Here is a 24,949-nt window from a genome sequence, read left to right as displayed (position 1 = left end):
GGGAAGTAGTTTAAAACCAGAGTACTATGGTTTTCATATTAAATTGATTAAACTTATTCAACAGAAAAGTTTATAGCTACCATTTGCAATAACAGTCTATATCGTAGACTTCCTTTCTCGATTAGGAAATTAGGCGAGTTTTTTTGGCAAAACTATACGTAGTGAAGTATGTTTTTTCACGTTTTACAAATAGGTCTTCTAGAAGAAGAATCCAACTGCGTATAGAATTTCGACACTTGCTTGAGTCTTGAGTATACATGTTATTACAATTGATAGCTCTCTTGCATCTCTCTCGAAGGCATGTTCGTAGAGTATGGTAAGCAGATTGTTGTTTAGATTTTTCATTTTTCAGTGAAAGTTTACACCTCTAACTATTTGCTGCACTTTTTAAGATTTTATGTTTTATCTGCAACCAAAGTAAGGCGAAACAAAAAATCTAAGTAGTCTCACCTAAGCCAACGCGTTCTTGAAGCAACAACATATGGTCTCTTATAGTATTTTATGGTTCAATGATTGTGCGAACACCTAACGCGACATAAATGAATGTTTGCAATTTTTTATAAAATGTCCTTGAAACTACCTGTAGACTACTTTTCACAAACCTAAAAAGTTTCTTTGGCAATTCTTCAAAAAAACATAAAGATAAGAAAATGCAAATCTGTTTTTCAACGTTGTTTAGAATATCTTTCAATTCTTTTTTAAAAACAATAGTTATGTTTTTGAACATAAGCTTACTCGACTCTATGGAAATAGGCGTTAGCTGTGGTACACGCGAAGATCAACACACAGTTAGACCATACTTTACGAACGAACCCCTTTCCTTCAATTTTTTTTTAAATTATTCATTTTATTAAGTTCAAATTAGTTTTGGCCAAATTTTTACAATTTTGCTCTAAATTATTCTGAAAAATTTTCAATTGTATCAACTTTCAAATATAAAAACCGCGCCTAATATTCTTTTAGAAGAAATTTACATTTGGAGAATAGAGAAATTAAATTTTTCTAATGGAATATTTTTCGAATGAAATTCATAAAACGGTTGATCATGAAAATTCTTTGTAGAATTCTGAAAGCTTTATTGAATAGCCATTTGAGTAGCTGTTATTTTTGACAAGAAAACACTACGCCATTATTGAAAATAGAACGAATCACGCTTCAATAATGCGTTGAAATTTATAAATTTTAAAACTAAAGCACTTTTTGGTGGTCGTAAACCTCTTTTTGGTCAAACTTTACTATCAACAGCTGATTTGAGCTGTTGGAACAAGGATAGAAACCCCGTCCTTCGCTCAAACACATCTGAAAATATTGTGCAGTAGTCTTATTGTTAGGAAAACTCAGGTTTGCCAATTTCTCGTTGATCTTTGCAATTAGGAATTCTAGAGGCAAGATTGAGAAATTTGAAGTTCTTTTACAGAACACAAACTGCTTAATCATTTGCTGATGGGATCCTTGAAATGCATCGACATGATTAGTATTTTCATGAGAAGATCATCTTCAGTGATAAGGTTTCTTTTATTTAGCATCGGACATTACGTCAATAAGCAAAACTGTAGCATTTAGGGCTTTGAAAATACAAGAATGATTGTTGAAAAGCTTTTCCATCTTGTGACTTGTTTGGTACGGTTTTTGTCCTGAAAGTGTGATTGGACAACAAAGTTGGTATAACTATTACGGCAAGCTATGATTTATGATTTTGTATGACTGGAATTATTATGGATTATTTTCAACAAGACATTATTTGCAACGAAAAAATAGAAATTTGGCCAAAAAAGGTTCTTGATCGTCTTATTTCTTGAAATAGTGATGATTTAGAACATTTACACTTTTTTCTGTTGTTTAGTAATTCTTGATATAGCCTATTTCACAATTTATATTTGACCTTGTTCAAGGGAAAATTTACTATTTGATGAAATTTTTACAAAACTACATAAAAAGAACCCGATTTTCTTTTCTGTAAGAATCACTTTGTAAACAAGGTTGGCCTTAAAAAAATTAAAATTTCCCTACAGGTACAAGCAGCTGCTCCCATACACCTTATACACCATAAGTGCTTCCTAAATATTTTCACAATATCATTCAATTTTGTTTAAATATTATATTTTTTCGCACCTGTCTCTATATTCTCTTTGAAATATACGAGTCTAGTACCTAAGTAAAAAATATGTATTTACTTATTTTTTAAGTCTAAAGTCTAATTGCTTATTCACCATTGAACCATCAACCTTAAACTAACGAAATCTTTTAGAAAATTGTACAAATCTACATACAACTGAAAATACAAACATACTTATACTTAACTAAACAAAAAATGTGTATTATTTGTCTATAAATTGACCCAATTCACACTTGGATACAAATTAATAGTAATTTTGTTTATCTATCCATGAAATACCAAAAAAAGATAGAAAAAAGCTCAATGCATCCATTAATTTGAATTGGGGTTGACTGCAATTCATATCCATTAATATACATGATGCCGCCTTTTTTCTCATTTTTCAAAAACTATGTTTATACTTTTTTAAGTCAAGAAAAAAATTGGATACAACCGATGGTCTTGTTGTAAGCCCCATCTCATCTTTACCAGAGGAACTTTAGCCACCGAAATGATAGACATGATGTTTATTTTCATTATTTTTTGTGTTCATTAATTTTACTTTTATCAAAAAAGAGAAAGAAGTACAGAGCCTGAAATGTATGGTATTTGAATACACTCAGAATGGGTGTAGGGGGAAAAAGACGCGTAAGTCTATTATTAGATGCCCATATGCCGCCATCATACGGAAACTTGTAGAAGCTCTATTCTCTCGATTGACAAAACAGAAAAATGTGTCAAAAGAATTTTGTTTTGTTTTTTTTTAGAATGTTCGACAATCGTATTGAGACGTTGAGTCTTGAGAGTCGAGACAAGTTGAACCGAATGTTCTATACTCACATGGCCACCCGCCCTTACAAAATAAAAATAACTCATCATGTTAAAAGGTTATTCATTCTTTTCAAAGAACAAACAAAACAACACACAAAATAAAATACGAGTATCTTAAAGATGCTGCGACAGAATTTTGTATACAAGACATATCTATACAAGGTTTGTTTTTGTTTTCTGTTTTCTATACCGACTTCTGAGACTGACCTTTGTGCAATTTTATTGAAAGAACAGAAACACATAAACAAAATGATGTGTAGGGGGCTTTTTCGTATAGTTAAGTTTACCTTGATCTATATTCTTCAGTATATTTTTTTAATACGAAAGACGTAGGTTTTGACTTTAGTTTGGAACTTCATCATGTCATTCGCATTGTCTATATTCTCAATGCTATAGACTTCTGTCTGGCCGGTATTCTGAGGGGGTATTTAATTAAAAATTAAAATGATTACTGGTCCCTAAATAATCGTTAAGAAGTCTTTAAAGAGTTTTTTTTTCTACTTAGATGATATCTTATTGAACCGTTCAATCTTGATTAATTACAATTGAGGCCGGAGTCTTGTTTGGGGTGATGTTTTTTTCAGGCAGGGGAAGACACACACTTCAAGAATCATGAAGAATTTTTGGAGCCCAAAACTTCTAAACCAGAAAAGCTTCCAACTGGAATGGTATACATAACTTTGTATCTATGTTATGTAAGCCTGAAGTATTTAATCAATGATTGGCAGATTCGAATTTAGGGATATCATGTGAACATATCTTAAACTTGTATAGGGTATTCTCGAAATGTAATAAATCAGAAAAATTCATTTACGAGCATCTTTTTCTCTTTCTCCACAAATCATTAACCGCATACTGTGATGATATTTTCCCGACTCCTTCTCAAAAACCTCGCATCATTTAATGCGATTTTAAGTACAACCTCATTTAAGGCGTTCAAATATTTGCAATAAAAATCATTCTCGCTTACACAGAGAGTCGAAAGAATTAGAGTAACTCAACTAACGCACCGCATCCCTTGAAATTTACTTTGCAAATCACTTTATGCTTCTCTGACTTCTTCCAAAATTTCCATCTTCTTCGGTACAATAAATATGAGAATTTCGTTACACCCTCTATTACATTTTATTAACTAATTTTGAGGTTTATAAGTCATAAGATTTTACGGGGAGTATTTTGTTATTAGGTATTTTAGAAATCTATGAACGTTGTTGAAGTTCATTGGAAAGAGAGTAATACTTCGATGATAATTTTATATAGAGAGTGATTTTATAGAATTTTTGTTTAAAGAAGTATAGACTTTTATTATCTTTCATTGTCACCCCACTCCCTTTCCCTTTCACCAGTCTCTATTAAAGACAATCGGATTGTAACATAACACGTGCCACGCGACCAAAACAATTAGTGACGACCGTAACGACTTAGAGACGAAGTGCGTGTGCTGTGCACTGCGATAAATGATAAAATATCTTTTTTGGCTGATAGAGTAATAAATTTTGTAACAGCATTTAGTTCAAGTAAGTTAGAAACTTAATTGTGAGAAAATCATTTAGAAGTGTGTAAGTGTCAATTGGATTTTTGATCCTGATAAATGACTTTATATTGGAAAGATAGAAGAACAATCTTTCAAAAAATAAACGAAGTTTAGAAAGGAAGAGGTTTTAATGTTGCTAAGTGTGAGCCGTAGAAAGCCTTCCACATTCATGACGTTCGGCTAAAGAAGAGTCTTTGCAATATTTCCGAAACTATTCTCAAAGGTAAACTGATAATCATTTATAAATTTAGAAGCATTATTGTTGAATTGTGTAAAGGAAGAAATAAAACTGACGAGGCCAGAGGCCTGATATCATTTTAAGAGCTATTGAATTTTGTCCAAGAGACTTTATTAGAAACAAGGGGTATCATTCAAAAACTCTACTCTTCCACCTTTTTTTCAAAAATGAATAAAGTGTGCAAAAAGTGTTTTTTAAAAATACCCTGCTTATGTATTTGGCTGGAATTTATCAAAACTTGCTACTGCCTTTATTGAAAATTACTTAAAAAGTGAATTTGTTTTTTTTTTTTCAAAAGTACACTATTCTTCTCAGTCGTTTAAAACTCAATGATTTCCATTAGAACTAAGGTCAGCACTTTATTACTTCTTTTCCTAAGTAAATCAAAGCAGCCGTTTTCAAAACTCATTTATTCCAATGACATTTAAAAACATTTTAAGAATATTCATGGGTTAAACTACATCTGGTCAAGAAATGGTGCAGGATAAAGTTTTTTTTTAAAGTCAGATGAGGGAGTCTCAAAATCTGTGCTAAGAGTTGGGAAAAAAATGTCTGTAATGAAAGTAAATGTATTGCCTAATGCCTATGGTTGTTCTGATCCTAGATGACAAGAAAAGGGATATTGCAAGGCTGCTTCAACTATACTTCGTTGTTGATTGGACTCCGACTTAAAAAGATTGGCTTTTATTTTGCAAAAAAGTCATGGCTCAAAACTTTGATGCCGAGTCTTACATAATTCAGCTCTTCAAAAAAGTGGAAGAAATTAATTCGGATATACGCATATAAGGCTTTAAGATATTTATACTACGGTCCTTAAATAGTTTATTATGAAGTTTTAGTGTCATTTTTATGATTCATTCTAAAGCTGTTAAATACTTTAAAGTTTTTATTCAATATTAGTAAAGAGAGCAAAACTTAAGTCGATTCCGTAAATATCGCGAAATCATCATGATTTCAATGAATATCGCCCGATTTCCCTCCTTTCTGTTCTCTCAAAAAATTTTGAAAAAATTATAACTAGACGAATTGGTTGGTTAATGGAACAGAAGGCTAACCCAGGACAGCATAGTTTTAGACCTAAAAGAAGTTTCAAAGCTACTTCATCTTTTAGAGCACACGCTGGCTGGAAATTTATCGAAAACTTAACACAGCGTTATAAAAAAAGGCATTTGATAGAGTTATGATGTTGCCAATTATTAAACAGCTTTATCACGAAATCATCATGATTTCAATGAATATCGCCCGATTTCCCTCCTTTCTGTTCTCTCAAAAAATTTTGAAAAAATTATAACTAGACGAATTGGTTGGTTAATGGAACAGAAGGCTAACCCAGGACAGCATAGTTTTAGACCTAAAAGAAGTTTCAAAGCTACTTCATCTTTTAGAGCACACGCTGGCTGGAAATTTATCGAAAACTTAACACAGCGTTATAAAAAAAGGCATTTGATAGAGTTATGATGTTGCCAATTATTAAACAGCTTTATCAATGGGGCGTTGCTAAAGAAATACTTGCAGTGATCATGTCATTTATTAGTGGTAGAACTTTTCGAGTTCATGTTGACGGCTATATCTCCTTAACCATGAAAATGGACAATCACTAATCGTGAATATCTCCTAGCCTATTCAGAATCTCGACTTTAATGGAGTATATGCTAACAATATTCACGTTGTTGCTTCTGGAGAACCTAACCTGGTAAAAGATGCTTTGTAAAAAGCTGATTTAACAATGTTTAATTGAGCTAAAGAAATTGCTTGGATTATTCCTAATTCAAAAATTGAAGCGTTGCATCTATGCCGAAAAAAAAATACACCCCATCCCACTTGTTTAATGGGAAACAACCATTCCTCTTAAAAGAGAAATAAAAATAGGAGTAATTTTTCCTGGAAATATAAAATGGGACACACATGCATAGAATCGAATTAACCAGCTTAAACGAAGGAACAATGCTTTAAAAATGATCTATTCAAGGCGAAAAAATCCACATCTTGAAACTGCACTGCAAATTGTAAAAACTCTAGTCTCTGGGACCCTCCAACACGGTGTAACTATTTTTATGTGGACCTCGTTAAGAAATATTAGGAATATTCACGATTGTTTTCGAACAGTCTCTGGAGCTTTAAGAGAAAAAAGAAGCCACAAGATTATAAGCAGGCAATGAATCCGTTGAACACTTTGGAAAAAAAGGGCAATAAACCTAATCAGAAAAACAATTACAAATCCAGTTTATCGCCTCTTCAAGGCTGCTGAAGATGTGATTAACGCTGCAATAACGATCAAGAAATATTCCAAATCTGCCTTTATAAAAATGACATCTATAGTTCCCAATCTTAGCTCTTTTTTATTCAATAATACGCAGACATTATTAGGTAATGTACCACCTTAGAAAAGACATATACTTCCACTAGTCTTGCTAAGTACAAAAAGAAAAATATTACTGACGACATTTTTTTTAAAATGCTTCATCAAGAAATGATCTCTGTCTATAAAGCTGATAGAATCTTCTACACAGACGGTTCGTACAAACACAATTGGTGTTCATACGCAGTCATTAAGTTACAACCAAATTCTGAAACATCTATTATTCTCCAATTTCTTTTACCAAAATCTGCGAAACTTTTGTACGTATTTAAAATTTGCTGTTAAATAAACAAATCTTTGAAAAAGTTGTTTTCCTTTCAAAGCTACCAAAACTATCAAAAATCAACTATTCCAATCTTTACTTTCAAAATTCTTCTTTTCTATGTTAAAATGATTTTGTTTTTTTTTTTTAATTTGTTGGTCTGCCTTAATGGTTTGAAACTATAGGAAATCGATACAAATTATTACAAACTTAGAAATTCAACCTTCAAACAACTTAACAGTTTTTTTTTTCGTTTGATTTAAATTTTAAAGTGGAAAAGAAAAGTTTTGAAATTGCAACCGAACTTGTATTTTGGAAGAATGAGGGCTTAAAAGACTACAGAAAATCTTGAATTGAAGGCTTTAGGATGCGAACTTAAAAGGAAAAATGTCTCAATGGGCTTGAGATTAAAAGAAGATTGCTTCTTCTAACACAAAATGAATTCATGATCTCTTTATTGATACATTTTTGACATTGTTGTTTCTTCTAAGTAATTTCTTCTGTCAATTTATAACTAGTGTGAAACGGTTGGTATTGCTTTAAGCGCTTCAACTAATGTCGGGCCTATAAGTACTTATTTATGGAACAAGTGAAAAGTTTCGCTTACAATTAGTTATTGTTCCGCTATGTATTCTTTATTATCTTGAATTCGTTTCAATATTTGCTTTCGTCTTATCAAATTCTTAAGACCAGATGTGTGTTTTCATTCCTTATTTCTCAAGTCATCATTTTACATGAAATCAGTGAACTCAAGTAATTTTCACACTATCATCATGTTAAGGGTTGGTCTCTAGAATTTCTCCTGTATTTTTTTTTCAACCCGACTTTCTTTCTTGTTCATATGACACTCTATGTAAATAAAAAAAATCCATCTTAACCCCGTCAATAACCCTGAACGACATGACCTATTCTCCACATTATATTACCTAAAACGAAAGTGACATGTCGAGCCATAGCTTGCATACATAACTTTTCCATACAATTATAATACCATATATGTTTGGTATGTCTCGACCGACGACGACGAAGCCGACGACAACGACAAACGTCTTTCTATTTGACGTTTAATGCAAATTTTACTCTCAAATGTCAGAAAAGCAGCGCCATTTCGACAGCTTGACATGTGTCCTCGTATAAATATGTACATGAGAATAGATATAAACATATTGCAATACATATCGCATATTGTTTGTTTAAATTCTGCCAAAACGGACTACTAGTAGTATTACCATCCCATAAGCGCGCACCAAGCCACCATGTTGTTAGTTTATGGATTTGTCTGGTTTATTTTAATTCTTTGAAAATATTTGTTGTATTTTTGTTTGTAAATCTTTTTCTTTTTTTGTATCTCTTTGCATAAACTTTAAGCTTATTCATTGTTCGCTAGAAAAATACTAAGCGAATGCAAAAAGTACTTTCGTGACGAAAAGGGTGTTATTTTGTTAAATGGAAAAAAGTTTGACGTGAAGTTGATCAAAGGGAAGACAACCAACATTTTACCACTAAATCTCCTTAAATATCTAAAAAAAAACACATTTTCTTGTACCCGGAATTCAGAGGTAGGGTAGGCTAGTTTTAGCTATCATTGGATTCCATCAGCGAAATCAATCATTGAAATTTTGTTGCCAGTTTGGCAAATTTCTGTCATTGGATAAATATTTTCTGATTGCAACCAAGCGTTTGAGGTTATAGTTGATCATTGACAGCAAAAGTGACAGGTGAGAATACAAAGAAAATCGAAGGCTCTCAAAGAAAAGGTTATATTCTGAAATGTGAAATAAACAATCAACTGTTCATTGAAAAGTATTTCATTACCGTAAAATTTAAAATTAACTTAAAGAAAAGTTTTAGGTTAATTTATGTTTTTTTTTTTTAAATAGAAATGATTTAAAATACATCAGCTCCATTTCGACAAATTTGATTTTTTTACTCGTTTTTAAATTTCGAAACAGAATTTTCAATGATGAAATTCAATGATAGCTATACTGGCTCCGTAATATAGTTCTTTATTGGGTTTTGTTAAATTTAATGCAAACAAATTTGACTGACTTTGAGTATAGAACTCTTTTCCCTAGACTAAAGGAACATTATCTTAGCTGCAACATGACAGGATTTTTGACAGCAACATTTGGTATTAAAAGAAAAAACTCTTTTTTTTCAAAAATGTCGATTATATCGTAAAAGCATAGTAAAGGGTCGATGAAATGGATTAATACATCTTTACTTTCCCTATCAGCAAATGCTAGCATCAAAATAATAAATAAAATATTCATAAATACTCGAATTCAGAACTTTTAGAAATATAGACATTCATTTACCCAGAAATGTCTAGGTTTTCTTTCTACGCAAAATTTAACTGGAATACTTCGAAATATCTTATCAACCTTTTTAAGAAACACCCTTTATAAAGTAAAACCGTCAAATTTGTTTTTCTTTTCATATACAACAACACTATATTAAAATTGTATGAATGCAGCCATTTAAGGTCTTTAATATACTAACAAAACTTTTGAGTTGCGTAAATTCTCCAGTTTTCTCGTGGGTCTGCTGCATTATTCTATAAACCATTTGGTTCCTATATATATGCATTCAATTATGGTAAATTGAAAATGAAAACATTCAAATAGGCCAAGCCAACACTTTAAGGTGAAAATAGTTATAAGCAATAATAATAATTAATCGAATAAAAATTCGTATTAAAGGTGATTTGAATATGTTAAAAAAAGAAGAAAAAGAAAAAAGATACAAAACGAAACAAGAACTGACAATGGGCTTATGGGAAAATGGTAAAGATAAATTATTTTGACCCAAAAAAAGGTTGGTTGGATGTATTGTTCTGGAATTTAACTGCATTTCCGTTAACAATTTGGAAAAAAGAAAAATTCTTCAACCTACATTTTTGATATCAACCAAAAAATGGTCAACTAATTCGACAAATTTTTTGTTCTTAGACCGAAATTTGACCTCGCTTTCGCTATTTTCAAAGTTGTTCGATTAATGCAGAGTTGTGTATTTTTGTCCTCAAAAGGGAAAAGCTTTTAGGTAGGCAAACACAATTTTTTTCTTTGTAAGAACGTTGATTAAGTGCTCATTTCGGTTAAGGTTCCCAATGACAAGGGGACTTACTGAATTCCCAACATTTTTGAAGCATAAAGCGACTATTAAAAATTGCGAAAAACTAATTCCTCAATTAATATTGTGTATTTAAAATTAACAACAAGTTATTTCAGACTAAGGTCAACCATATTTTTAACGGTATTGGCTTCTTTTAAACACCTGGACAATGTTTCATTAGCAGCATAACTTGTTCTTTGAAATAGAACATTTAAAAACGGTCGGTTTTTAAGCATTCTTGCTGAAACATTGAAGTAAATTTAATGCCAAAATATCAGAGCAGTCAATATGAATTGTCAATACGTCATGAATGAGCAGAACTTCAGATGATAAAACTTCTAATTATAAGAGGTACAAAATAAATTGGGTAACGCAACAGTCCGTTAAGAACTAGGGCCTAATGACTTACAACTCTCAACCATTTCTGTGTGCGAGTACTGTTGTCAGGGATGGAGGGGACCAACAGTTTTAAGCCGGATCCGAACGGCTAATTTGAGAAAGCACTTCTTTTGACAAGAATTAGTCTTGGAGAATTTGTCAATTCTTTGCAAGATGCAGTACCCGTGAAAAAAAACCTTAGATTACACAGGCAGGGATCGAATGATAAGAGGTAAGATTCCAAATCATTTGCGGCTTATACCATAAGAAGGCAGTAAAGCCTTTTAACTAAAACGCTTATAAACGTTTTTGGATTTTTTTAATTCTATTTAAATGAACTTCATACAAACGGTTCCACATATTATTACAATACTTTAAGGTCGATCTTACAAAAGATAAGAACAAATATTTCAAAGTATGAGGGCCATTAAATTCCTGACAGATGCGCAAGATAAAACCCAGGATACGAAGTTTGGGTTTTGATCAAAAATTATACGTGTTTTTATTTTATAGGCGAAATTAATTGATGAACGATTTCGAAAAAACGTTAAACTTTGACATTTTGCAATTATAAGGTGTGAGGATTTTTTCGTATACCAGTTTGATAACCTTTCAGAACTTCAAATCATCCCGTACAAAAGGCAAATATGGATTTTAAAATGCATCAGCAATGTAATAAAGCAATAAAAGACAGAGGACCAAAATAACTGCCTTGTGGCACACCAGAGGTAACATTAATCGCTGCAGAGATACAATTATTAACTTGGTGCAAAGTTTTGGAGAAATCTTTATAAACAATATTAAATTGATATCTCCAATTCATCTGAAACACAATGTTTGAACAAATTTTAAGGTAGATCGTCCATAGACAAATAAATGTTGACAGGGGTAAATAGTGGCACACAATTTCTAACAAACTACTGTTAAGGATTTAACAATCTGCTTTTAATGTTCTCGATTTACTAAGGGAGTCCAAAATTTTAAATTTTTAAACATTTTAAAAAAATTCTAATTGCCTTTTATTAATAAACGAGTATCCAAACATGTCATAAAAGTGACAGTTCGTGAAAACAAACAAAGCAAATACGCTTAAATGGACCTATTAATTGAAATAACCATGAATGAGCCCTCTTACAATAGTTGATCAGATGTCATATGGATTAAGCAAATTGCTAAAAGTGAAAGTAGCCATTTCGTGCAAATTGTTAAAAAATAGTAAAATGTAAAAATAGTTTAAAATTGGGTATATCATCTTTTAAGCTTATTAAATTTCTGAACCGTTTAAAATTTTGAGCTAATATTTTTCAGAATTAACCTTTGGTATAAGTAAGTTTTTTTAGACATTTTTGGAAGTACTAATTTTACATATTAGGCAAGAGCTAGAACATCCTCTTAACTTCCTAATTTATAAATTGAAAAACTAACAGAACTATTCCATTTATTTAAAAACTCACCATTTAAAAGTTCAGTAAAACAATAAGAACGATCACGTCTATATCAACTCGTGTTTCAACTTCAATCTTTTACAAGGCAGTTTCAACCTCTTAAGTTGAACACTCTAAATTACCAATATTCAAGAAGCTATTAGAATTAAGTTGGACACCAAAAGGTTTATTTGGAATATTGGGTAGATAAAAAGATTGAAACCGTTTATCAACAAATTCACATATAACGAAGAGATCAGAAGAAGAAATCAATAAATGACCCGGCTAGTAAATACTTTCCGAGTTTGAAATGCTAAGTTTCTTTAAATCTTTTTCCTAATTCGAAGTGAGATTTAGTTTGTGTAAAACCTGGTTATACGTTTTCAAATTTTGTGTGAAATATTTTCCAGGTTTAACTCAAATTTAAGCTGAATGAATTTTACCAAGTGAAAGGTTTGTTTATCACCAACTTCGATAACTAATCATAAATCCATAACTCCAACATTACCAATACCGAATACTTTTCTTATCAATTAATGAACAAAATTGGTGTTAAGTTTAATAAAGTCAACCATAACTAACAAGACCTAATACCTTGTTATAAATGTGATAATTATGCACTTCTATCATTTTTCATTTTATCTGTAGGTAGATAGGTTTTTTTTTAACGAAAGCAATACCAATGACAAAAATACAAACTTTCAAAACATGAGTGATTACATTGATATTTTCTGTCTCTGACTTTTTACTCCAAATCTTAAAAAAAAAACTAAGACACGATTTGATTAAAAACGAGTTAGAATTTAATTTCATATCTATCAAAATGCGATCCGTAGGTGTACTCGTATTTTTATGAAGTAACAACAAAATTTGTATCTTGTTTTGAAAAACGTAGGTAGGTATGTTGTAGGTACAATGTGTAGATACGATAGACATTAGGTATCTATGCTAAGCTTTATCTAAAATTAAAAATAGAAAAGTAATACACACAATAATTTAGATAGATTTAAACGTGAGTGAATGTTTATGGGAGAAGAGAAAAATCAAACGGGTTTAAGGCACCGCCTCCACATCAAAATTAAATGCATAAAGTTGAAGAAGTCGCATGATCTTGGTCTATCAGTAAAATGAAGATTTTGATTTCTAAAATGTTACCAATAGGCTTGAAAAATATAAAGTATCACCAGATAGGCTATTGCCAAAAAATGGAAATAGTGAAAATGAATGAAAATGAGACAGTATGAATATAATTGGTTATTAAAACCTTCGAAAAATGTAAGCCTTTTAAAAATTGAACTCTATTCTTTTTTTTGTACCAAACCACTAACTTACCCTAAGAAAGTTATAGGTATTTTAACCTATGTTGCAAGTTATAATATAAAGGGATACCTATTACCTACCTACCATAAAGAAAATCTATGGAAATTCATTAAATTGAGTAGGCAGGAGATGATCGGATCGTGCTGGTCGTGGTCAATTTGTTTAGACGGGTTTTTAAACGAGAGCATTAAAAGATTGCAAAGGCGTTTGTGTTTCCATTGCATTCTTTTTTTGTAGATATATGATACATATATAGATATGAAAAAATGTATATAGGTATAACTAAAATCGACTTGATGTTGAGGTTTGATGGAACTTGTTAGTTTGCTTATAAAGGAAAAATATATATAAATATGTGGGGGTATAAAAATGAAGGTAGTTCAGAGTTGGTATATTCACTGATATGATGGGGATTTAAAAAAAATGATTTTATGCTATTGACTTGTGGTTTGATTGTCCTTGAAAGAAAAAGAAATCAGTAAAAATGAGATTACTAGAATCAACGATGTAAGTATTTCATATGTCGATCTATTTTTATATTTTTTATGACTAGGAAAACAAGGAAAGTCGGAAAACTAAAGCATTAAAGCAGGTTATCAACTTCAAAATATAGTTTTTGGTCTTGCATTTAATGACTTTTTATTATAAATCTTCCCAATTTTTAAATAATTTGAATTTTTTCAAATTAAAGAAGTGAAAATATCCTATTTTTCGATTAGGTTTCGTCGCTTAAAGTCGATTTGTATTTGCTAGAGGCTTGGAAGATGAGTTCTTTTAGAAGTGCGGTTTTCAATGTGGCAATACTTTTTTTGGAGTAGGTTTTTTTGACAGCTGTAACTCGAATTATGCTTATTTTGGTTTTCTATACTATAATAAATAGACTTACGACCATTAAGTGCCTCGCATTTTCGGTGTTGGCTTCCGGTCGCGTTTTTCACAAGATGATGGAGCGATGAAGCTCATTTTCGGTTGAATGGGAACACGTTATAAAGCAAAATTGACGTATTTGGAGTGATCATAATCTGCCTAAGCCATTGTTAAGATGCCTTTACATCTTCAAAAATTCAATGTTTTGTGTGCTTTATGAATACAGGGTCCATATTTCTTCAATGATAAACGCTATAGAGTCATGATTAAAGACTTTTTCGCAACTTTCGACTTTGAGAATGTTAATTAGGACGATGGTATTTTTGCAGAGTTATGTGCAATCTATACTCACATAATCCCGGGACGAGCGATTACTGGTGACATACGGCCCCAAAAACAACAAAAAGTAGTCGAAATAGGCCTCTTGACTTTATTCGATCTATGCACTTGCCCGAAATCATTTTTAAAACAAAATGGAAAGCCATTTTATTTTCAATAAAGCCTAGTTCTTGGACATACGCCCTTGTTCCGAGTGAATTCAAATCACTTTTCAATTTCACGTGAAATGAAATTGCATGTTCTTCAAGTCGATCCATTTCCAAAACTTCGAAAATGCTTCGAACAGTCAGAACTGAAGAATAATCCAATTTTATTTTGTTTCTGAAGTAAAATTTTTGCTATCTTGAAGATCGATGCAATATTATTGTCAATTTAAAGTGAAAAGGAGACAAATCAAAGATTATTTCTGATAAATAAAGTAAATTCTTGATTCCCTCTTTTAACCTTTCTTATATGTTCTAATGGAAATAGAAGCTTTTATAATCCCTTAATCAATTCCTTCAATTCAAAAACTTGCCGCAATCCTCCGATTCCTAGCAGAAGGAAGCTATCAAAGATCAATTCAAATAAAGAATTTTGCAACTGCAATAAGGATTTCGAATAATAATTTTTAACTTCCCATAGGAAGTTATTATAATGGGTCCGATTTGTCAAATTGAAAATTTTGAAATTTCTCGACGTTTCAAGGTCCCTAGATTCGAAATTAAAGATTTTTAGAGAGATGTTTGTGTGAGCGTGTGTACGTACGTTCGTATGTACGTCCGTACGTTCGCGACGTTTTTTTCGTTGTCCATATCTCAAGAATAAGAAGAGATATCGACTTCAAATAAATGTTGTTATACAGATAATAAGCCAGACTACCACTAAATATCTTATGAAACAAAAACGCTAGAGATTTGAGTTAAATTTTTAATATATTGTAAAGTGATACCAAACAAAAATATTTTTTGGAAAAAAATCAATTAACGGGAGTTTTAAAAATCGAGAAAAGTAATTTTATCTTATAGGAAATATTGTTTTCAACATTCCAGCAAATTTTTAAAAAAATCGAATTGACAGATTTTTTACAAAAAATAAAAACTTTAGAGAAAATTTAACAAAAGATTCCAAAATTTTGAGATTATGGCTTTTAACCAATTTTATCTTGTAACAAATATTGTTTTTAATATTTGGACAAATTTTAAGAAAAATCGAACTGACGTTTTTTTTTATTAATAAAAACCTAAACAGAAAAATTAATAAAAGTTTTTATAAATTGATTTTCGACTAAAATATCTTTTCAAAACTTTGAGATATTGGCTTTAAACTATTTTTATCCTTTACAAATTATTGTTGTTAACAGTCAGGCAAATTTTGAAAAAATCAAATTAATGGTTTTTTACAAAAAAACTAAAAACCTTAAAAAAAACATTACTCAAAATTGGAAAAATTGATTTCCGACTCAAATATCTTTTTAAAACTTTGGAATATTGGCCTCAAACTACTTTTATCTTTTATAAAATTTTGCTGTCAACAGTCTGTCAAATTTATATCGATTTAACAGTTTTTTACAAAAAACTAAAAACCTAAAACAAAATTATTCAAAGTTGGTAAAAATTGATTTCCGACTCAAATATCTTTTCAAAAATTTGATAATATACCTTCTTATTAATTTTAACTAATAAGACATATTGTTTTCAAAATTCTGAACAATTTTGAGAAAAATCTAATTGATTTTTTTTTTACAAAAAATAAAAACCTAAACAAAATATTTAATAAAAAATGGTAAAATTTGATTTTTGACTCAGATATCTTTTCAAAACTTTGAGTTATTGGCTTTCAACTACTTTCATCTATTAAAAAATATTGCTGTCAACAAAATTTTTGAATTAACAGTTTTTTTTAACCAAAAAAGAAAAACCTCATACTAAAACTTGGTAAACATTTACTTTCGACTGAAATAGCTTTTCAAAAACTCAAAATATTGTCTTCAAACTTTCTATATTTCACACAAAATATTGTTTTTGATATTCAGTAGTTATTTTTTTTTATAAAAACCCAACAGTTTGTTTTTTTCACAAAAAAATAAAATCTACAAAAAATAGTAAGCAAATTTAGTACAATTTTTTTTCGATCTTGATATCTCTCAAATTAATTTCATTCATGCAATTCATAAAAATTTAAGAAATGCTAATAAAATTGGCAAAAATGTTTTTTCGACTGAAAATCTATTTAACAAAACTAGATTTTCAAACTAAACTATTTCTTGATATGAAAAATAATGTTGGTAGTTTTAAAATTATTAAGAATAATTCAACTGACAACTTTTTTAACCCAACACGAAGACCTACAACTTTTAACCAAGATAAATCGACTGACGGGATGGGAAGTTTTCAGTGTGGGTCGCATGCCTGCCTCTTTTTCTTTTTATTAAAACCGGAACAAGTCTAAACAGTGAAAAAGTGACGTTAAAACAAAAACAAATCAAATAAACCTTAATCTGGAGAATGGACCAATTAATTTTAATTAATTTTTAAAATTTGGAAGTCATACACATATATTTATAAAATTACTAAAATTTAATTGATTAGACAGTTTGTAAATTTTAACTTTAAGTATAATGCCTAAATCTTTGAACATTAGAAAAACCATGTTTTTAGCTAAGTAACCTACTGAAAAGACTGTAAACATTTTATGAACTAAACATTATGTATCTACATATTTTGAAGTGTTTTACAGAGTAAACAAAAAAATAAAATAAATTCTTAATTAACCTTAAGTTAATAAACAAAACATTATTTATAGCTAGAAAATCAATTTATCTATCCATTTGAGTTCTAAATATTGACCAAAACAATACCAAATCTTTTTGTATACCCATCCAAAAGTTATTTTTCACGATATTCGATATAAGGTAAGTTATCAGAGAATACGTCTTAAAAACCACACAGTACACAGATTAAATCATCAATAAACATACCATTTTTCTACTGATGGAGAATTAAAACCACACAATTCGAAGAGGGTTATGTACGAATATGTATCTGAAAGTTAATTATTATTATTTTTGTTTGTATCTTTCAATATGAAGCTGCATATCTACACGAGTATATATAAAACTTTTGCTATATTTCATAAAGACGTGTGGTGTATCCAATTAAAAATGATATTTTCGCTTTCGCATTGAACACAGTGTGATTTTTGTTTCATTAAAAAACTTCTTTTTTTTTAACATGCATTAAATTAATAAAGAAATAAAAAGAAAAGATAAAATATACGTTATGTCCATTTCATCCACATCACAACGAGATGTAGAAAAGATACACCGAACAAGAGACGAAGATAAAATTATTATTGGCAAAAGTCAGATTCAGATAGTTGTTGAAATTTTGTTTTTGTTGTTGTTGTGAGGCTCAGTGCTGTGAGGTCAGTGTTCGCTTCGTCTATCTCTTTATAGCAAACAGCGAGTATCTTTTTATTGCTGCAACACACTCGACGACATCGACAGTCCAATGAATAAAAAAAAACACACTGTATTTATTAATGCATAAACAGTAGTTGTATATCTTGTATCTTGTATCTCAGTATTTTTTAAAGAGTAGCCAGAGCTATAGAGGCAGAACCACTTGGACCGAAACGCCCGACAGACAACATGAACAAAAAGCATAGGTGTATCTATTATTTTTCCACAAAGAACTGTTAATGTATCTTTTATGTTTTGTATTTAACAAATTTTATTTTATTTTTTCGCGAAAGCACTTGGCACTGTGAATTAAGTTGCTACTCCCGCCACTATACCGCCTCCATACCGCGCCAGGGCGTCTCTGAATTATTTTTTGTTTTTTTTTGTAATAATATTTACTATTTATTTATTTTTTTTTGTTGAAGAGAAAAACAAGAAAAACAAGTAAACATGATGATGAAGGAAAATGAAAACCGCAGCATCAATTTAAATGAAAAATTACAATCGAAAGTGGTCCATCCACCTTCAGCATCAGAAAATAAAACACACACATGCACGCAGCACCACGCACACACTTACACTAGAGCACAAGATTTATAACTATTTTTTGTATTCTTTAAAATACAAAAATATAGAAATTTAAAATATTTTATTTTATATGCAACTAACCGGAACAATATTTATTGCATTCAACGCGACATGTTACGAAAAATACGCACCATCTGTCACATGCATGCAAGACACGCCACAGCCACACACAAAAATTGTGACAGACAGAGGGAGTTTCAACAATTCCAATTCTGCAATTCACGAGGAAAAAATCGTTTTGATTGGGAAACGCAATCTCATGTAACCGTACACAATACCTCTCGGGAAAAACACGACCAAACTCTGTGGAATCTAAAGTTCAACTGAAGAATGAAGATAAAGTGAACATGGATGATGGTGCCTGCCATGCCACAGCCGGGCCGGCAACAGCAATGAACTCCGGATGAATTTAGATGAACCATTAAAAGGTATCTAGATAGAAAAGTTGCATGATAGATAAAGCACAATTATTGAAGAAGTTTTCTTAAAGGCTATGCGAAAGGGAGAGAATTGTAAGGGAAACCTTTAAGTATCTATATCAGGTATTGTGAGGTTGTGGTTCAGAACATTAATTATGAAACTAATTAGGTTTTGTCAATTACGCATTAATAAATGGAAATGACCTGTTTCCAGAGTTTTGCTGCTGTAAATTAAAAGGACTTTATATCCACATGAGAGCTATTGTGCTAATTTTAAAACTTGTGCAAAAAGTTTCTGCACCTACAAAAAAATTAAATAGATTAAATAAAAGTGTAACATTTACCATCGTCGTAGTCGACAAGGTCAAACATTTCATCTATAATGGAAGAAGAAACACGATTAAAGGTTTTTAAGCACCATTTTTTGAAGTCTTCTGTTCAGAGTGCTTTCTTTTTGAGTAAAAAAACTACTCTTGGAGGATTTGTCAATTCCTTATCAGAATCAATATCCGTGACAGAAACTTTAGGTGGCATTGGCAGGATTTGATCCCAAGGTATTGACCATCACGACACGGGTAACAGATTCTTTTTAAATCATGGGTAATTTTGGCTACGGCAGCACCGTTCCACTCAACATATTGACAGACGTTAAGTATTACACCTTCACGGAACAAAATGAGTGGTGTTACGCTTGAATATGGTCAAATACTGAAAAGTTATTTCTAAAGTAAGTGCTGTTTAGCTTAAACTGTTTCGTTTTTAGAAGCACCTGCTCTAAGCAAGTTTCACAGGAGGCATTGCCCGTTAATGAAGGTGCTTCAAGCAGGTAATTAATCCAAGATATCAAGCATGACAGTCCTAAAGACTAAACATGACGCCACAAGTACTACGTTTTTTTTTAAATCATAGGTAACATTGATAGTGACAGCTGTTTCCCGCTCGAAATATTGACAAAAGGTTAGTATTATACCTCCATGGAACGAAATGTGTAGTATAACGCTAGAACAACGTTGCGAAATAGTGTAAACTTATGGCCAAAGTAAGTCTTGTGTATCCCAAAATTTCTGTCGGAAAATTTGTACAACACAAATGCTTACTATTTCAAATTTATGTTAACTCTGAGCTCTTCAAAGTTCGTCGGTTTATTAGCATACAAAAATGACTACGCCCCAAAAAAGTTCTACCGGTGTTAAATCCCATGAACTAAGCAACAAATTGACTGACCCATTTCTTGAGATAACACGTTCCAAGTCGTCCAAGTTCCATTTCAACAAAGGCCAAAATATTCAATAAACAATTCACAGTAATTTAACGATTTTTTATTATAGAAGACAAAATATGTCAAAATAACGCTGCCGGCAAGAAACTATATCAGTAATTTTTTCGTCGATGAAGTAGTGATTCATGAATCAAATGTGGATTTTCACAAAATCAATAACGCATATTTTGTTTATTGACGAACCTATTAAACCAAAAATGAGCCTCGTCACAAATTAACTGAATAAATTGACAATAACAGATAGATGAAAGAGTTTGTTCAAAAATTGTCAAGTTCCTATTTGAAAACCCCGTATCTTAGACCACAACACTTATGGTCTTTTTAGTCTTATAGTGAGCACAGGCTAAAAACGATTATGCTGAAGACGAGAGTGTGAGAGGCAATTCACCAACATTAACTTGTCATATCGATCTTAACATCTAAACATTCCACGTACCAGCCTGAGGAAAATTCTACGAAATGATCGACTAATTGCACTTACGTCCGTTCTTTCCAGGGTCATGGAAACGCTGATTAATTATTATTAGCTCATGGAATATCTCGAAGATCGAAAGCTTTTTAATAATTTACAGTACAGATTTAGAAGCAAATAGGTCTACTGGTGATCTCATGGAGCATCTCACCGAGCAGTAGAACAAATCTTTACATCGTTTTGGAGAAAGTAAGATTATTGCACTTGATATATAAAAAGCATTTGATAGAGTTTGGTATCAGGCTCTCTTAACGAAATTTCGTGCTCTCGGTTTTAATCAATCCCTCCTTCATTAACTTAGTAATTATCTTTCGGAACTATCAATATAAGTAGTATTGTACGGGTTCAAACCTGAAAATCACAAAATAAATATTGGTGTGCTCAGGGCTCTGCTCTATCTCCAACACTCTTTCTTATTTTTATTAATGATCTCCTGGCTGCAACTTTTCATCCAATACATTGCTTCGCTGACGATAGCACTCTTAGCTTTTCATATTCGTTTCCAGACTCAAATCCCTCTTCTTCTAGATGTGGAACTCCAACGAAAAATATGATAAGTTCAATCCCGACCTAAACAGCACTGTTTAATGGGGAATAAAAAACCGCATGGAAGTTAATATTTCAAAAACCCAATGCTGTCTTTTATCGTTAAAGAGAAATTTACCACACTTTATGCATGGATGGAACTTGCATCAATGAGACTGAACATCTCGATATTTTCGGTATGTGTGTCATCAACCACCTCTTGTAGAAATACCACATACGCGATGTCATCAAAAATTCCGCGAGATGTTTGAGTTATTCTATTATTATTATAAGGCTATTCAAGAAATGTGTCTCTCTTCTGATCTGGCTTTTATCTACAAGACTTATAGACGTCTAAAGCTTGAGTATAACTCACATCTCTGGGCTGTCGCTCTAAACAGCATTGAACGTAGAGCATTTAAATTTATTGAGCATTCGTTCTTAAGCCGTACTTTGTGAATGTGAAATGCCCTAAGAAACTCTGCCTTTCCTAGTCATTGCAATATTCAAGAATTTAAAACTAATGTGCACCGAAATCTCTTTTCAAACTCTCTCTACCTTTCCTAGTGCTCAACATGTGCCCTATGTAGGGGCATCCTCTTGATTGTGGGCTTATTTTAAAAAATATGGGATTATTCACTTATGAAGACTAATTGACTGATCAATTGAAGGCTCGTAAAACCCGAACGTTATTGTCAAGAAGCCAATGCATCCACCAATGTTTTGAGGTTTGCTTTTCTTCGAAAAGGAAGCTGAGAATGGGAACAACGTTTCGGTCAATAGTGCTGGTGTTACAGAGTCTTACATTATTTTTTAACTGAAAATGAAAAAAAAGAATTATACGCCATCTGGTATATGTGAGATCGTTATTTTGCGCACACAATTCCAAATCGTGTTATAAGCTTTTTTGGCGATGTCAATTATTTGCTTCGAAGGATCTTCGGATATTATTGGGATACAAAAAGGACCGTGGTTATACCAACAACCTTGAAGCAATTCAAGTACATTGAATTTATTTTTTAAGTGGCGCAACAGTCCTTTACTAACTAGGGCCGAGTGACTTACAACTCTCAACTATTTCTGTGTAATGTTGTCAGGGATGGAGAGGGCCTACAGTTCAAAGCCGAATTTGTCAATTCCTCGCAAGAGGCAGAGTACCCCTGAATGAAACTATAGATGGCACAGGCAGGGACCGAACCCAAGACCTCTGGCATGACAGTCCAACTAACTAACCATCACGCTACGGGTACTACATTAATACATAAGTCCATTATTAATCAAACAATCCGTAATATACAGTCTCAAACCATCAAAAATGGTATTCTAAAGTAGCAAAATGCGATAATTCGAAGCTATCTGAAGTTGCCACTTAAGGACGTTTTTTATTTAATAATAGGAATATTGGTCCTTTCTAATAAAACCTTTAATGTAAATGGAACAAATTTAATTTTCTTCTTTGTTTGTATTTTAAAAAAGAAACTTGTATTTGGGAACTCTTTGGATAAATCCATAAGTTACCTTTGGATGAATTTAAAATGGCTTAGCGTGAAATAAATATTTAACACATACATTTCGAAGATACTACTTGATACTTGTAAGTGTCAAAAACGATTCTTTGATTCTGATTAAAAATGGTCACCCTGCTGAACTGCTATATAAAATTATGATTACTTAAACTTATCCTCGATACATTTAATAATTAGTTTATTTTAAATAATATACTTAAGTGCAGTGTATCTTTTTTAGCCCCCAGAAAGGACACATTACTAAATAAAGAGCAGTACCATCAAAGGCTCAACTTAATATAAAGGAGCAGTTCACTTCACGTAACTTTCTATTTTCAAAGCTCCCAATGGACCGACATCTGGTCACTAGCTGGACATTATTATAGAATTTTAAATTAACTCTCCTCAAAACTTCTCTCATGAGATTTAAAAAACAAATAAAAAATACCAACAAAACAACCACTCGACTTCACAACCATCAAGGTTCATCAACACCGAATCATACAAAATTTATCCACCTGAGCTTTTTCCACAATTCATTTGCAGAGTAACATTCATTTCTGTTTGTTTTTGATTCATTTATACCTTTTTTTTACGAATAAACTCCAACAAAAACACAACAAGCCGGTCTGGTCCGGTACTCCGGTCTCTGTCTCCGGTAGCTCTCAGTTTAACAGCAATTTAATGAGATACATTCGTCATCTACATTCACTGCATCCGCACCGCACATCTTTTTATTGCGGGTCTGGTATTATTAAAAAAAAAAGTATCTGTATCTCTGAATAATGTATCTGATGTGGAGTTGTGAGAAAAGAGCAAGAAGCAGAAAGCTATACAGAGAGAAAACTCTCCGTCTACACAACGTGAGCAAGAGCATGATTTTGATATGACGAAAAAAAACCTATAAACAACTTTATGCACTTCGAAAAGTTTCTATTAATAGACTCAAGACTGCTTGGGCTTGCTTATTGAGTTTAAAGTTGGAAATGAATATGGGAATCTACTTCAAATTATCGTTTTTCTCTGAAAACACGTGTAAACGTTTTTTAGATTTGATTGACGAATCCATCACAAATTCATAGAAATGGTCAGTGTCAAGTCAACATTAGTCACTTAAATTAATTCAAAGAAATAATGAGTAAACGTAGATACTTAATCATTGAATAGCCAAACAATTATTTTATATTTTGTGAGACATAAAATAAGTTCAACTTAACTCTTTTTTATTTTTGGAAAGCTATTCCATCTTTGTTAAAGCTCATTAAAAATATAAATTCGTCTTGGATCGCCATCGCCGCCGCGCACCGTGGGTGTGCCTCACTCAATGACTTCCTCATAATTGATGAATTAACAAGATGGTCATTGTGAAACTTCAGGATACCAATTTAAATTATTAATCCCATATTCGAAAAATGGCCCTGACACGAAGGTGTGGTTGGGCTATGAAAGCGCATAAAGCAAATATGATATGATATTCATTATTTATTTATTCATGCAAATACCTAGGCCCCAATGAAAGTTGAGGTAGTCATGGTGATGGTGAAGCCGATGATGCCGATGGCGCGGGCGGTGGTGAAGTGAAAATAACAAATGCAGCTAAAGCAAGCTTCCGGTTATGCCCTAATATAAAATTCCAATTCCAGCCAAAAACAAACATCAGCTCAGCAGCCTGTTATTCACGGTACTTATTCAATATCAATTTAAAGAGCAGAGTCAGAAGTCAGAAGAAGCAAACGATTCGAATTTAAATTCCGTTCTGTTTGTTTTTATTTTTATTTTTTTCTTTTATATTTTGCCGGTTTCTTTTTTATTCTTTTTTCTTTTTGCAGAGAGTCGTGTTACACATTAATTCACAAGGGAGAGCAAGAATTAAATTGAAACAAACAAATAAACTGACAAAAATAAAAATAAAGATAGATTCCACAAAAAGCTCTTCAATTTCACTCAAAAGCTTTTGG

At 31.6% G+C, this 24,949-nt stretch overlaps 1 protein-coding gene across 5 annotated transcripts in view; it reads right to left on the bottom strand.

Moving 5' to 3' along the window:
• The window catches only part of LOC129940117 (protein sprint), a 534,823-nt gene that overhangs the window by 141,998 nt on the left and 367,876 nt on the right, over positions 1-24,949 (bottom strand). The window contains exon 1 of one of the 5 annotated variants that reach the window (XM_056048362.1): positions 18,873-19,045. The exons of the other annotated variants lie outside the window; for them this stretch is intronic. The gene's annotated coding sequence lies outside the window, so the exon portion shown is untranslated. Of the gene's footprint in view, positions 1-18,872; positions 19,046-24,949 lie in introns of those variants that run through there. 5 annotated transcript variants of the gene reach the window in all.

Source organism: Eupeodes corollae, chromosome 1 (assembly GCF_945859685.1).
Source record: "Eupeodes corollae chromosome 1, idEupCoro1.1, whole genome shotgun sequence".
NCBI classification, from domain to species: domain Eukaryota; kingdom Metazoa; phylum Arthropoda; class Insecta; order Diptera; family Syrphidae; genus Eupeodes; species Eupeodes corollae.
Note: the sequence above shows the minus strand (reverse complement) of the source record. Positions and strands in the feature narration are given on the sequence as shown.